The sequence below is a fragment of the Protopterus annectens genome, chromosome 5.part1, assembly GCF_019279795.1.
Source record: "Protopterus annectens isolate FY-2018-M chromosome 5.part1, PAN1.0, whole genome shotgun sequence".
NCBI lineage: Eukaryota > Metazoa > Chordata > Ceratodontiformes > Protopteridae > Protopterus > Protopterus annectens.
Genome location: NC_056736.1, coordinates 620,400,545 through 620,414,403, shown reverse-complemented (window position 1 = coordinate 620,414,403; position 13,859 = coordinate 620,400,545).

Sequence of the window (13,859 nt, the reverse complement as noted above, 5' to 3'; positions counted from 1 at the left end):
AGGGTATATAAAGAACACCTGCAGGATGGAAGCAAAGATAGCTGAGACCCTGGGATGCCCTTGGATCTATGACCAGTCCAAGCAAATCCAAGAAGAACAGGAAATTGGCTAGTAGACAAAACATGGATGTGTGAAGCCAGGTAAGTGGGATGAAGAATGAGAGGGTCACAAAATATTAAAAAAAACAAACTGCTTGCTGCCATTGAAAATAAAGTTAGATTTGATTCTCACAAAATGTTTAAAAAATAAATAAAAAAATAAAAACTTAAGTATATAAATGAACTGTGAAAACTGCCAGTGACTGTCGGTCTTCCTAATGCTTACAAAAAGTGCAACACAAAGGAAATACAACAAAGGCAGGAAGTGCATTCAGTCAGAGTTTTAACTTGAAATGCAATCTATGCTACAAGCAAAAATGTGCTTGGAGAACAACATTATACAGAACAGACATGCTGTATCACAGAGGACAAAACCAAGGTAACTGCATCAGCAACATTATACAGAACAGATAGCATTATACCCTAGAGGGCAAATCCATGGGGACTATATCAGAAACATTATACAGAATGTGCAGCAGTACATCAAAGAGGGCAAAACCATGGTGACTGTATCAGCAGCAATATATAGCACTATAAAGAATATAAAGCACTACATCAGAGAGAGTGAAACCATGGAGACTCTACCAGCAACATTGTATCAAATAGACAGCAATACATCAAAAATGGCTAAACCAAGGTATAGGTATCAGCAACATTATACAGAAAATGCAGCATTACATCACAGATGGAAAACCATTCTGACTGTATCAGCAACATTATACAGAATGTATAGCACAACATCACAGAGGGCAAAACCATGGTGACTGTTTCAGCAGCAATATACAGAATTATACAGAATATAAAGCACTACATCACAGAGAACGAAACCATGGAGGCTGTATCAGCAACACTGTATCGAATAGACAGCAATACATCACAAAAGGCTAAACCAAGGTGAAGGTATCAGTAACATTATACAGAACATGCAGCATTACATCACAGACGGCAAAACCATAGAGACTGTATCATCAACATTATACAGAATACATAGCACAACATCACAGAGGGCAAAACCATGCTGACTGTATCAGCAACATTATACAGAATGTACAGCACAACATCACAGAGGGCAAAACCATGCTGACTGTATCAGCAACATTATACAGAACGTACAGCACAACATCACAGAGGGGAAAGCCATGCTGACTGTATCAGCAACATTATACAGAATGTGTAGTACAACATCACAGAGGGCAAAACCATTTTGACTGTATCAGCAACATTATACAGAACTTACAGCACAACATCACAGAGGGCAAAACCATTCTGACTGTATCAGCAGCATTATACAGCATTATACAGAACGTATAGCACAACATCACTGAGGGCAAAACCATGGTGACTGTATCAGCAGCAAAATACAGCATTATACAGAATATAAAGCACAACATCACAGAGGGCAAAACCATGCTGACTGTATCAACAACATTATACAGAACATATAGCACATCACAGAGGGCAAAACCATGGAGATTGTATCAGCAACATTATATCGAATAGAAAGCAATACATCACAAATGGCTAAACCAAGGTGAAGGTATCAACAACATTGTACAGAATATGCAGCATTACATCACAGAGGGAAAACCATGCTGACTGTATCAGCAACATTATACAGAATTTATAGCACATCATGACAGAGGGCAAAACTATGGTGACTGTATCAGCAGCAATATGCAGCATTATAGAGAATATACAGCACTACATCAGAGAGAATGAAACCATGGAGACACTATCAGCAATATTGTATCAAATAGACAGCAATACATCAAAAATGGCTAAACCAAGGTGAAGGTATCAGCAACATTATACAGAACATGCAGCATTACATCACAGAGGGAAAAGCCATGCTGACTGTATCAGCAACATTATACAGAACGTGTAGTACAACATCACAGAGGGCAAAACCATTTTGACTGTATCAGCAACATTATACAGAACTTACAGCACAACATCACAGAGGGCAAAACCATTCTGACTGTATCAGCAACATTATACAGAACGTATAGCACAACATCACCGAGGGCAAAACCATGGTGACTGTATCAGCAGCAAAATACAGCATTATACAGAATATAAAGCAGTACATCACAGAGGGCAAAACCATGGAGACAGTATCAGCAACATTATACAGAACGTACAGCACAACATCACAGAGGGCAAAACCATTCTGACTGTATCAGCAGCATTATACAGAATGTATAGCACAACATCACAGAGGGCAAAACCATACTGACTGTATCAGCAACATTATACAGAACGTACAGCACAAAATCACAGAGGGCAAAACTATGGTGACTGCATCAGCAACATTACACAGAACATACAGCACAACATCAAAGAGGACAGAACTATGGTGACTGTATCAGCAACATTATACAGAACATACAACACAACATCACAGAGGGCAAAACCATGCTGACTGTATCAACAACATTATACAGAACATATAGCACATCACAGAGGGCAAAACCATGGAGATTGTATCAGCAACATTATATCGAATAGAAAGCAATACATCACAAATGGCTAAACCAAGGTGAAGGTATCAACAACATTGTACAGAATATGCAGCATTACATCACAGAGGGAAAACCATGCTGACTGTATCAGCAACATTATACAGAATTTATAGCACATCATGACAGAGGGCAAAACCATGCTGACTGCATCAGCAACATTATACAGAATGTATAGCACAACATCACAGAGGGCAAAACCATTCTGACTGTATCAGCAACATTATACAGAATGTATAGCACAACATCACAGAGGGCAAAACCATGCTGACTGTATCAGCAACATTATACAGAACGTACATCACAAAATCACAGAGGGCAAAACTATGGTGACTGTATCAGCAGCAATATGCAGCATTATAGAGAATATACAGCACTACATCAGAGAGATCGAAACCATGGAGACACTATCAGCAATATTGTATCAAATAGACAGCAATACATCAAAAATGGCTAAACCAAGGTGAAGGTATCAGCAACATTATACAGAACATGCAGCATTACATCACAGAGGGCAAAACCATGGTGACTGTTTCAGCAGCAATATACAGAATTATACAGAATATAAAGCACTACATCACAGAGAACGAAACCATGGAGGCTGTATCAGCAACACTGTATCGAATAGACAGCAATACATCACAAAAGGCTAAACCAAGGTGAAGGTATCAGTAACATTATACAGAACATGCAGCATTACATCACAGAGGGCAAAACCATGCTGACTGTATCAGGAACATTATACAGAATGTACAGCACAACATCACAGAGGGGAAAGCCATGCTGACTGTATCAGCAACATTATACAGAATGTACAGCACAACATCACAGAGGGGAAAGCCATGCTGACTGTATCAGCAACATTATACAGAACGTGTAGTACAACATCAGAGAGGGCAAAACCATTTTGACTGTATCAGCAACATTATACAGAACTTACAGCACAACATCACAGAGGGCAAAACCATTCTGACTGTATCAGCAGCATTATACAGAATGTATAGCACAACATCACAGAGGGCAAAACCATGGTGACTGTATCAGCAGCAAAATACAGCATTATAAAGAATATAAAGCAGTACATCACAGAGGGCAAAACCATGGAGACGGTATCAACAACATTATACAGAATGTATAGCACAACATCACAGAGGGCAAAACCATGCTGACTGTATCAGCAACATTATACAGAATATAAAGCACAACACCACAGAGGGAAAAAACATTCTGACTGCATCAGCAGCATTATACAGAATGTATAGCACAACATCACAGAGGGCAAAACCATGCTGACTGTATCAGCAACATTATACAGAATGTATAGCACATCACAGAGGGCAAAACCATTCTGACTGTATCAGCAACATTATACAGAATGTATAGCACAACATCACAGAGGGCAAAACCATGGAGACTGTATCAGCAACATTATACAGAATGTATAGCACAACATCACAGAGGGCAAAACCATTCTGACTGTATCAGCAACATTATACAGAACGTATAGCACAACATCACAGAGGGCAAAACCATGCTGACTGTATCAGCAACATTATACAGAACGTACATCACAAAATCACAGAGGGCAAAACTATGGTGACTGTATCAGCAGCAATATGCAGCATTATACAGAATATAAAGCACTACATCACAGAGGGCAAAACCATGGAGACTGTACCAGCAACCTTATACACAACTTATAGCACAACATCACAGAGGGAAAAACTATGGTGACTGTATCAGCAGCAATATAACGCATTATACAGAATATAAAGCACTACATCACAATGGGAAAAACCATGGAGACTGTATCAGCAACATTGTATGAAATAGACACCAATACATCGCAAATGGCTAAACCAAGGTAAAGGTATCAGGAACCTTATACAGAACATGCAGCATTACATCACAAAGGGCAAAACCATACTGACTGTATTAGCAACATTATACAGAATGTACAGTACAACATCACAGAGGGCAAAACCATTCTGACTGTATCAGCAGCATTATACAGAAAGTATAGCACAAAATCACAGAGGGCAAAACCATGCTGAATGTATCAGCAACATTATACAGAATATACATTTATATTACCCTATTGTATGATTTAAATAGCGAACGCTATTTCATCGTACCTAAAATATCTAAACCACAAAATATCGAGCATTCAGAACAGTGAACTTTTTCCCAGGGAAAAAATGTTCTGTTCCAAAACACAAACACACAACACAAGAACACCAAAATAAATAAACCACACACATACACTTAACAAAACCATAATTCAAACCCTAGACTGCCACCTATCTACTCACCTTAACCCAACCTTAGCCGTAAAGTCCCTAACAACTGCACACTCACCCTAAAGTCCCTATCGCACACTCACCTTACCCACTCCCTAATGCTAATGTCCCTAGCTATTGCACACTCACCTTACCCCGATCTGTTCCCACACTTACCTTAACTCGGTCTGTAACCTCGGTTCACATACTTACCTTACCCAGGTTCATAACCTTCCCACTACAGTAGAGTAAATAGCGAAGCCATGGAATGGACAACCGAAATCTTATCCTAGGTAAGATTTCAAAGTTCCGTGGCTTTGCTATTTTGAATTTTCGACAAAAACGGGTCAATATTATAACAATCAAAGTTTAAAAACTTTGATATTATAATATAGACCCCAGAATATAAAGCACAACATCACAGAGGGCAAAACAAGGGTGACTGTATCAGCAACATTGTATCAAAAAGACAGAAATACATCACAAATGGCTAAACCAAGGTGAAATTATCAGCAAAATTATACAGAACATGCAACATTACATCACAGAGGGCAAAACCATGCTGACTGTATCAGCAACATTATACAGAACATGCAACACAACATCATGGAGGGCAAAACCATTCTGACTGTATCAGCAACATTATACAGAACGTACAGCACAAATTCACAGAGGGCAAAACTATGGTGACTGTATCAGCAACATTATACAGAACGCACATCACAAAATCACAGAGGGCAAAACTATTCTGACTGCATCAGCAGCATTATACAGACTATAAAGCAGAATATCACAGAGGGCAAAACCATGGAGACTGTATCAGCAGCATTATACAGAACATATAGCACAAAATCACGGAGAGCAAAACCATGCTGACTGCATCAGCAACATTATACAGAATGTATAGCACAACATCATTGAGAGGAAGAGTATGGTGACTATCAGCAACATTATACAGAATGTATAGCACAACATCATTGAGAGGAAGAGTATGGTGACTATCAGCAACATTATACAGAATGTATAGCACAACATCATTGAGAGGAAGAGTATGGTGTCTATCAGCAACATTATACAGAATGTATAGCACAACATCATTGAGAGGAAGAGTATGGTGACTGTATCAGCAACATTATACAGAATGTATAGCACAACATCATTGAGAGGAAAACCATGGTGACTATCAGCAACATTATACAGAATGTATAGCACAACATCATTGAGAGGAAGAGTATGGTGACTATCAGCAACATTATACAGAATGTATAGCACAACATCATTGAGAGGAAGAGTATGGTGACTATCAGCAACATTATACAGAATGTATAGCACAACATCATTGAGAGGAAGAGTATGGTGTCTATCAGCAACATTATACAGAATGTATAGCACAACATCATTGAGAGGAAGAGTATGGTGACTGTATCAGCAGCATTATACAGAATGTATAGCACAACATCAGTGAGGACAAAACCATGCTGACTGTATCAGCAACATTATACAGAATGTATAGCACAACATCAAAGAGGGCAAAACATTTTTGACTGTATCAGCAACATTATGCAGAATATAAAGCACTTCACAGAGGGAAAAACCATGCTGTCTGTATCAGGAACATTATACAGAACATATAGCACAACATCACAGAGGGAAAACCATGGAGACTGTATCAGCAACATTGTATTGAATAGACAGCAATACATTACAAATGGCTAAACCAAGGTGAAGGTATCAGCAACATTATACAGAACATGCAGCATTACATCACAGGTGGAAAACCATTCTGACTGTATCAGCAACATTATACAGAATGTATAGCATAACATAACAGAGGGCAAAACCATGCTGACTGTATCAGCTACATTATACAGAACATACTGCACAACATCACAGAGGGCAAAACCATTCTGACTGTATCAGCAAAATTATACAGAACGTATAGCACAACATCACAGAGGGCAGAACCATTCTGACTGTATCAGCAACATTATACAGTATGTATAGCACAATATCACAGAGAGAAAAACTATTGTGACTGTATCAGCAGCATTATACAAAACCTATAGCACAACATCATTGAGGGGAACACTATGGTGACTGTATCAGCAACATTATTCAGAACATATAGCACAACATGACAGAGGGCAAAACCATTCAGACTGTATCAGGAACACTATACAGAATATAAAGCACAACAACACAGACAGCGAAACCATTCTGACTGTATCTGCAACATTACACAGAATGTATAGCACAACATCACAGAAGGCAAAACCATGGTGACTGTATCAGCAGCAATATATAGCATTATACAGAATATAAAGCAGTACATCCCAGAGATCAAAACCATACAGACTGTATCAGCAACGTTGTATTGAATAGTCAGCAATACATTCAAATGGCTAAACCATGGTGAAGTTATCAGCAACATTACACAGAACATGCACCATTACATCACAGAAGGAAAACCATGCTGACTGTATCAGCAACATTATACAGAATGTATAGCACAACATCATTGAGAGGAAGAGTATGGTGACTATCAGCAACATTATACAGAATGTATAGCACAACAACACAGATGGGAAAACCATGGTGACTGTATCAGCAGCAATATACAGCAATATACAGAATATAATGCACTACATCACAGAAGGCAAAACAATGGAGACTGTATCAGCAACATTGCATCGAATAGATAGCAATACATCACAAATGGCTAATCCAAGGTGAAGGTATCCGCAACTGTACGGAACATGCAGCATTACATCACAGAGGGCAATACCATGCTGACTGTATCAGCAACATTATACAGAACATACAGCACAACATCACAGAGGGCAAAACCATTCTGACTGTATCAGCAACATTATACAGAATGTATAGCACAACATCACAGAGGGCAAAACCTTTCTGACTGCATCAGCAACTATATACAGAACTTACAGCACAACATCACAGAGGGCAAAACCATGCTGACTGTATCAGCAACATTATACAGAACATACAGCACAACATCACAGAGGGCAAAACTATGGTGACTGTATCAACAGCATTATACAAAACTTATAGCAAAACATCAGAGGGGAAGACTATGGTGACTGTATCAGCAACATTATACAGAACATATGGCACATCACAGAGTGCAAAACCATGGTGACTGTATCAGCAGCAATACACAGCATTATACAGAATATAAAGCAGTACATCACAGAGGGCAAAACCATGCCGACTGTATCAGCAACATTATATAGAATATAAAGCACATCACAGAGGGCAAAACCATGCTGACTGTATCAGCAACATTATACAAAATGTACAGCACAACATCACACAGGGCAAAACCTTTCTAACTATATCAGTAACATTATACAGAATATAAAGCCCAACATCACAGAGGGCAAAACCATGCTGACTGTATCAGCAACATTATACAGAATGTATAGCACAACATCACAGAGGGTAAAACTATGGTGACTGTATCAGCAGCATTATACAAAACCTATAGCACAACATCATTGAGGGGAAGACTATGGTGACTGTATCAGCAACATTATACAGAACATATAGCACAACATCACAGAGAGCAAAACCATGGTGACTGTATCAGCAGCAATATACAGCATTATACAGAATATAAAGCAGTACATCACAGAGGGAAAACCATGGAGACTGTATCAGCAACATTGTATCAAATAGACAGCAATACATCACAAATGGCTAAACCAAGGTGAAGGTAAGAGCAACATTATACAGAACATGCAGCATTACATCAGAGATGGAAAACCATTCTGACTGTATCAGCAACATTATACAGAATGTATAGCACAACATCACAGAAAGCAAAACCATGGTGACTGTATCAGCAGCAATATACAGCATTATACAGAATATAAAGCAGTACATCACAGATGGAAAACCATGCTAACTGTATCAGCAACATTATGCAGAAAGTATAGCACAACATCACAGAGGGCAAAAAACATTCTGACTGTATCTGCAACATTATACAAAACGTATAGCACAACATCACAGAGGGCAAAACCATTCTGACTGTATCTGCAACATAATACAAAACGTATAGCACAACATCACAGAGGGCAAAACCATTCTGACTGTATCTGCAACATAATACAAAACGTATAGCACAACATCACAGAGGGCAAAACCATTCTGACTGTATCTGCAACATTATACAAAACGTATAGCACAACATCACAGAGGGCAAAACCATTCTGACTATCAGCAACATTATACAACATATAAAGCACAACTTCACAGAGGGCAAAGTCATGGTGACTGTATATGCAACATTACACAGAACATATGGGATAACATCATAGAGGGCAAAACCATTTGGACTGTATCAGCAACATTATACAGAATGCATAGCACAACATCACAGAAGGCAAAACCATGCTGCCTGTATCAGCAACATTATACAGAGTGTATAGCACAACATCACAGAGAGCAAAACCATGGAGACAGTATCAGCAACATTATACAGAACATACAGCACAACATCACAGAGAGCAAAACCATGGAGACAGTATCAGCAACATTGCACAGAATGTATAGCACAACATCAAAGAGGGCAAAACATTTCTGACTGTATCAGCAACATTATGCAGAATATAAAGCACTTCACAGAGGGAAAAACCATGCTGTCTGTATCAGGAACATTATACAGAACATATAGCACAACATCACAGAGGGAAAACCATGGAGACTGTATCAGCAACATTGTATTGAATAGACAGCAATACATTACAAATGGCTAAACCAAGGTGAAGGTATCAGCAACATTATACAGAACATGCAGCATTACATCACAGGTGGAAAACCATTCTGACTGTATCAGCAACATTATACAGAATGTATAGCACAACATCACAGAGGGCAAAACCATTCTGACTGTATCAGCAACATTATACAAAACGTATAGCACAACATCACAGAGGGCAAAACCATTCTGACTGTATCTGCAACATTATACAAAACGTATAGCACAACATCACAGAGGGCAAAACCATTCTGACTGTATCTGCAACATTATACAAAACGTATAGCACAACATCACAGAGGGTAAAACCATGCTGCCTGTATCAGCAACATTATACAGAATATATAGCACAACATCACAGAGAGCAAAACCATGGAGACAGTATCAGCAACATTGCACAGAATATATAGCACAACATCAGTGAGGACAAAACCATGCTGACTGTATCAGCAACATTATACAGAATGTATAGCACAACATCAAAGAGGGCAAAACATTTCTGACTGTATCAGCAACATTATGCAGAATATAAAGCACTTCACAGAGGGAAAAACCATGCTGTCTGTATCAGGAACATTATACAGAACATATAGCACAACATCACAGAGAGCAAAACCATGGAGACAGTATCAGCAACATTGCACAGAATATATAGCACAACATCAGTGAGGACAAAACCATGCTGACTGTATCAGCAACATTATACAGAATGTATAGCACAACATCAAAGAGGGCAAAACATTTCTGACTGTATCAGCAACATTATGCAGAATATAAAGCACTTCACAGAGGGCAAAACCATGCTGACTGTATCAGGAACTTTATACAGAACATATAGCACAACATCACAGAGGGAAAGCCATGGAGACTGTATCAGCAACATTGTATTGAATAGACAGCAATACATTACAAATGGCTAAACCAAGGTGAAGGTATCAGCAACATTATACAGAACATGCAGCATTACATCACAGGTGGAAAACCATGCTGACTGTATCAGCAACATTATACAGAATGTATAGCACAACATCACAGAGGGAAAAACCATGCTGACTGTATCAGCAACATTATACAGAATGTATAGCACAACATCACAGAGGGCAAAACCATGCTGACTGTATCAGCAACATTATACAGAATGTATAGCATAACATAGCAGAGGGCAAAACCATGCTGACTGTATCAGCTACATTATACAGAACATACAGCACAACATCACAGAGGGCAAAACCATTCTGACTGTATCAGCAACATTATACAGAACGTATAGCACAACATCACAGAGGGCAAAACCATTCTGACTGTATCAGCAACATTATACAGAATGTATAGCACAATATCACAGAGAGAAAAACTATTGTGACTGTATCAGCAGCATTATACAAAACCTATAGCACAACATCATTGAGGGGAAGACTATGGTGACTGTATCAGCAACATTATACAGAACATATAGCACAACATCACAGAGGGCAAAACCATGGTGACTGTATCAGCAGCAATATATAGCATTATACAGAATATAAAGCAGTACATCCCAGAGATCAAAACCATACAGTCTGTATCAGCAACGTTGTATTGAATAGTCAGCAATACATTCAAATGGCTAAACCATGGTGAAGTTATCAGCAACATTACACAGAACATGCACCATTACATCACAGAAGGAAAACCATGCTGACTGTATCAGCAACATTATACAGAATGTATAGCACAACATCATTGAGAGGAAGAGTATGGTGACTATCAGCAACATTATACAGAATGTATAGCACAACATCATTGAGAGGAAGAGTATGGTGACTATCAGCAACATTATACAGAATGTATAGCACAACATCATTGAGAGGAAGAGTATGGTGACTATCAGCAACATTATACAGAATGTATAGCACAACATCGAGAGGAAGAGTATGGTGACTATCAGCAACATTATACAGAATGTATAGCACAACATCATTGAGAGGAAGAGTATGGTGACTGTATCAGCAACATTATACAGAATGTATAGCACAACATCATTGAGAGGAAGAGTATGGTGACTATCAGCAACATTATACAGAAAGTACAGCACAACATGACAGAGGGCAAAACCATTCAGACTGTATCAGCAACACTATACGGAATATAAAGCACAACAACACAGACAGCGAAACCATTCTGACTGTATCTGCAACATTACACAGAATGTATAGCACAACATCACAGAAGGCAAAACCATGCTGACTGTATCAGCAACATTATATAGAATATAAAGCACATCACAGAGGGCAAAACCATGCTGGCTGTATTAGCAACATTATACAGAGCGTACAGCACAACATCACACAGGGAAAAACCATTCTGACTGTATCAGCAAAGTTGTACAGAATATAAAGCCCAGCATCACAGAGGGAAAAAAACATGCTGACTGTATCAGCAACATTATACAGAATATAAAGCACAACATCACAGTGGGCAAAACCATGGAGACTGTATCAGCAACATTGTGTCGAATAGTCAACAATAAATCACAAATGGCTAAACCAAGTTGAAGGTATCAGCAACATTATACAGAGCATGCAGCATTACTTCACAGAAGAAAAACAATGCTAACTGTATCAGCAACATTATACAGAAATCACCGCACAACATGACAAAGGGCAAAAGCATTCTGACTGTGTCAACAACATTATATAGAATGTAAAGCAATACATCACAGAGAGGAAAACCATGCTGACTGTATCAGCAACATTATACAGAAAGCACCGCACAACATGACAAAGGGCAAAAGCATTCTGACTGTGTCAACAACATTATATAGAATGTAAAGCAATACATCACAGAGAGGAAAACCATGCTGACTGTATCAGCAACATTATACAGAACACCGCACAACATGACAAAGGGCAAAGCCATTCTGACTGTGTCAACAACATTATATAGAATGTAAAGCAATACATCACAGAGGGAAAACCATGCTGACTGTATCAGCAACATTATACAGAAAGCACCGCACAACATGACAAAGGGCAAAAGCATTCTGACTGTGTCAACAACATTATATAGAATGTAAAGCAATATATCACAGAGAGGAAAACCATTCTGACTGTGTCAACAACATTATATAGAATGTAAAGCAATACATCACAGAGAGGAAAACCATGCTGACTGTATCAGCAACATTATACAGAAAGCACCGCACAACATGACAAAGGGCAAAAGCATTCTGACTGTGTCAACAACATTATATAGAATGTAAAGCAATATATCACAGAGGAAAACCATTCTGACTGTGTCAACAACATTATATAGAATGTAAAGCAATACATCACAGAGGGAAAACCATGCTGACTGTATCAGCAACATTATACAGAAAGCACCGCACAACATGACAAAGGGCAAAAGCATTCTGACTGTGTCAACAACATTATATAGAATGTAAAGCAATACATCACAGAGAGGAAAACCATGCTGACTGTATCAGCAACATTATACAGAAAGCACCGCACAACATGACAAAGGGCAAAAGCATTCTGACTGTGTCAACAACATTATATAGAATGTAAAGCAATACATCACAGAGAGGAAAACCATGCTGACTGTATCAGCAACATTATACAGAAAGCACCGCACAACATGACAAAGGGCAAAAGCATTCTGACTGTGACAACAACATTATATAGAATGTAAAGCAATACATCACAGAGAGGAAAACCATGCTGACTGTATCAGCAACATTATACAGAAAGCACCGCACAACATGACAAAGGGCAAAAGCATTCTGACTGTGTCAACAACATTATATAGAATGTAAAGCAATATATCACAGAGAGGAAAACCATGCTGACTGTGTCAGCAACATTATACAGAAAGCACCGCACAACATGACAAAGGGCAAAAGCATTCTGACTGTGTCAACAACATTATATAGAATGTAAAGCAATATATCACAGAGAGGAAAACCATGCTGACTGTATCAGCAACATTATACAGAAAGCACCGCACAACATGACAAAGGGCAAAACCATTCTGACTGTGTCAACAACATTATATAGAATGTAAAGCAATACATCACAGAGAGGAAAACCATGCTGACTGTATCAGCAACATTATACAGAAAGCACCGCACAACATGACAAAGGGCAAAAGCATTCTGACTGTGTCAACAACATTATATAGAATGTAAAGCAATACATCA